Source organism: Ovis aries, chromosome 1 (genome assembly GCF_016772045.2).
Source record: "Ovis aries strain OAR_USU_Benz2616 breed Rambouillet chromosome 1, ARS-UI_Ramb_v3.0, whole genome shotgun sequence".
Lineage (NCBI taxonomy): Eukaryota > Metazoa > Chordata > Mammalia > Artiodactyla > Bovidae > Ovis > Ovis aries.
The window spans coordinates 232,974,212-232,978,202 of NC_056054.1; the positions used below are offsets into that span (position 1 = coordinate 232,974,212).

The window sequence follows — 3,991 nt, forward strand, 5'->3', positions numbered from 1 at the left end:
CATGTCCATCAAGTCAGTGATGCCCTCCAGCTATCTCATCCTCAGTTGTCCCCTTCTCCTCCTGCCCCCAATCCCTCCCAGCATCAGAGTCTTTTCCAATGAGTCAACTCTTCGCGTGAAGTGGCCAAAGTACTGGAGTTTCAGCTTTAGCATCATTCCTTCCAAAGAACACCCAGGACTGATCTCCTTTAGAATGGACTGGTTGGATCTCCTTGCAGTCCAAGGGACTCTCAAGAGTCTTCTCTAACACCACAGTTCAAAAGCATCAATTCTTCAGCGCTCAGCTTTCTTCCAGTCCAACTCTCACATCCATACATGACCACTGGAAAAACCATAGCCTTGACTAGATGGACCTTTGTTGGCAAAGTAATGTCTCTGCTTTTGAATATGCTATCTAGGTTGGTCATAGCTTTCCTTCCCTCGCTTTCCTCAAGAGGCTTTTTACTTCCTCTTCACTTTCTGCCATAAGGGTGGTGTCATCTACATATCTGAGATTAATTCTGAGCCAATCTGTGCTGTCTTTTGGAACTCTGCTACTATACTGAGGAAGATATGTACTGCATATTAACAAGGGCTTGATATATACAATATACAATGAACAAATCAATCAATAAAAATGGTCAACAAAATCCACAGAAAGAAATGTAAATGGGTATCATGTATGTAAAGAGATGTCCAATTTCAGGAGTAGAGAAGTGCAAATGGGAACAATAATAAGACCCACTTTACAACCATCAGATTGTCCAAAGTGAGAAAGTTGGATAAATCCAAATGTGGGCAAACAAATTCTTGTGTATGCCTCCTCTCAACTCCGTGCTGTGGCAGGGTGGAGATTTGAGAGGGAGCTCAGAGGGACTGAACCTCTCCCACACAACGTCAATAAAACCAAGCTCAAATCTGGTTTTCAAGTTTCTTTCCAAAAGTCCTGCATCCTAGTAAATTGTTTGTGAGATGGGAATAATTTGATAGTGAAAATATTGGAAATGTTAGGTTAGTGCTCACCACCATGACATGGGGTCTTCGTTGTAGATGCTATAACAAAGTACCATAGACTGGTGGGCTTCTAAACTGCAGACATTCCTTAGAGTTTAGGAGGCTGGAAGTCCAAGATCATGACCAGCATGTCAGGTTCTGGTGAGGTTCTCTTGGAGGTTGGTTGCAGAGTGCTGTCTTCCTGTTATATCCTTACAGAACAGAGAGCAGAGGGAGGGGGCGTGCTTTCTCTTAACTCTATAAAGGCACTAGTCCCACTTATGAGGCTGCACTGTATGATCTCATATAATTCTAGTTATCCCTGAAAGATTCTACTTCCTATTAGCATTGCATTATGTGGTAGGGTTTCAAGACCTGAATTTGGGGAGGGTTACTAGCAGTCAGTCCATAACATGTTACATAATCTCATTGGCAATACATCACTGGGCAATTTGAGAGCATACCAACCCTCTCTTTCCAAAAAAGGAGCTCTTTAAGGAACAAAAGGCACAAAACGCACACCTCTCTCCAGGACCCTCACAGAATTTCATGTGGCCATCCTCTTATTACAATAAGAGTGTGTGTGTGTTCAGTCATGTGCGACTCTTTGCGACCCTATGGACTGTAGCCGGCCAGGCTCCTCTGTGCATGGAATTCTCCAGGCAAGAATACTGACGTGGGTAGCCATTCCCTTCTCCAGGGGATCTTCCCAACCCAGGGATGGAACCCACATATCCTGTGTCTCCTTGCATCTCTTGTATCTCCTGCATTGGCAGGCAGATTCTTTACCACTGAGCCACCTGGGAAGCACCTCCTCTTATTAGTCTCATGATTTTACAGTGGTTCTTCTTCCTATCAGAGCATCATACTCAGAGCCTCTGCATGCAGGGTGAAGCCCCCCCCCCCCCCCCCCCACCCCTGCCCCCTCATCAGCCTTGGCCCACAGCATTGCATAGAACTTGGGATCCAGTTATAAATTAGTCCCTAAGGGGCATGAGAACATCTCAGTAATTTGTTCTGACAAAAGCTAGATTAAACATTTCTAGGTCATTTGGTGCTCAGTGTGGCTCAATTAGACATACCCGAACCCACAGGCATCTGGCTTGTATTTTTGGAGAGCAAACCAGTTTGAGATAGAAAGTCACCAAGGCAACTTCATGTGGCTGGGAGACAGGAAGCCATAAACCCTCCTCATCCCAGGCTTTGGGACAGACACCCTTTAGGTACCATTTGCTGCCATCAGCTTGTTAGGTTCTGTTAATGGGTATATGCATTCTAAAAGAACATGGATTTGCTTATTTATTTTCTTTTTCATATAGACTTCAAAGTGCCATTATTAATACAAGCACTGCTATCAAAGATGTCAGATCTCATTTTTTAAGATTTTAAATCTCAAATTTGGGTTGTCTCTGCTATTTTATATTCAGAAGCTTTGTGTGATTCATCCCACAGCATGTGATTGATATTGGATTCCTTAGGATTTCATATATTCCAGCAACTTGTAATGGTTTGTGTAAACATCATACCTGGCTTGCATTAAATGAAAGAGTTTAGTCATTTTAAATGCAGAGTAGTCCCCATTGGATCTCTATCTTTTAAAATTGATTTTGCTTTTAAGCTAGTGGCTTCATTATTTTTCTTTTAAAACTCAACTTATTTAGAACCATTTCCCCCTGTGACATTAATTTCAAACTAGCTTTTGTCTTGTGTAATTTTCCTGAGGAATTTTTGGTCATAATGGGGGTGGCTGAGCAAATCTGACAAGCTAGATACATTTCCCCCGATTTACTTCATTTGAACAGCTTGGTATTTGCTTAGTATTCCATGGTATAAGTACAAGGACTTTCCTGATGGCTCAGTTGGTAAAGAATCTACCTGCAAAGCAGGAGACCCAGGTTCAGTTCCTGGGTTGGGAAAATCTCCTGGAGAAGGAAATGACCACCTACTCCAGTATTCTTGCCTGGGGAATCCCATGGACAGAGGAGCCTGGCAGGCTACAGTCCATGGTGTTGCAAGAGTCAGACACAACTTAGCGACAGACAGACCATGGTATAAAACAACAGAAGGATTTTACAAATTGTTTTCAGGTTTAAATTACCTAACAAAGTTCTATACATTTTTTTTTTACAGGTTTAATGGGTTTGATAATTTTACCCTTTCACTCCTATTTGCACAACACAAAACAAAAACCAGTGGTTAGATGCTACAAAGTGGGTGGTAGTGACTTAACCATATGCATGTTGCCAGGCCTGAGGACCTCTTCCATCCTTGTCAAGGAGAATGCTAACCTTCTCTCCTTTCATGCAACACCTATACATATTTTTAAAGGGGATTAAAACCACCAACAGCAACAGTGGCAGCTCCTAAACATCAAGTTAGGATTCTTGTTGAAAAGTAAAGTTGTGGACTAAACGCATCCAGTGTCTGATTGCACATCAGATGATAAAGATCAGCTTCCCCTCTGAGGGAATGCTGAAACTATTCTCACTGCATCTCCTTTCCTTCCTTCTGAACATTTGCATGGCATATTATTTCAGTGCTATACAAAAAAGCCTCCTGATGAAAGTGAAAGTGGAGAGTGAAAAGGCTGGCTTAAAGCTCAACATTCAGAAAACGAAGATCATGGCATCCGGTCCCATCACTTCATGGCAAATAGATGGGAAAACAGTGGAAACAGTGTCAGACTTTATTTTGGGGGGCTCCAAAATCACTGCAGATGGTGACTGCAGCCATGAAATTAAAAGACACTTACTCCTTGGAAGAAAAGTTATGGCCAACCTAGATAGTATATTCAAAAGCAGAGACATTACTTTGCCAACTAAGGTCCATCTAGTCAAGGCTATGGTTTTTCCTATGGTCATGTATGGATGTGAGAGTTGGACTGTGAAGAAAGCTGAGCGCTAAAGAATTGATGCTTTTGAACTGTGGTGTTGGAGAAGACTCTTGAGAGTCCCTTGGACTGCAAGGAGATCCAACCAGTCCATTCTGAAGGAGATCAGTCCTAGGATTTCTTTGGAAG

General features: G+C 42.4%; 1 non-coding gene across 1 annotated transcript; it reads right to left on the bottom strand.

Moving 5' to 3' along the window:
* Positions 1-3,156: 3,156 nt before the first annotated feature.
* Positions 3,157-3,282, bottom strand: LOC114111362 (U6atac minor spliceosomal RNA). The gene has a single exon (XR_003587435.1). It is a non-coding gene; the product is annotated as a U6atac minor spliceosomal RNA (small nuclear RNA).
* Positions 3,283-3,991: the final 709 nt, after the last annotated feature.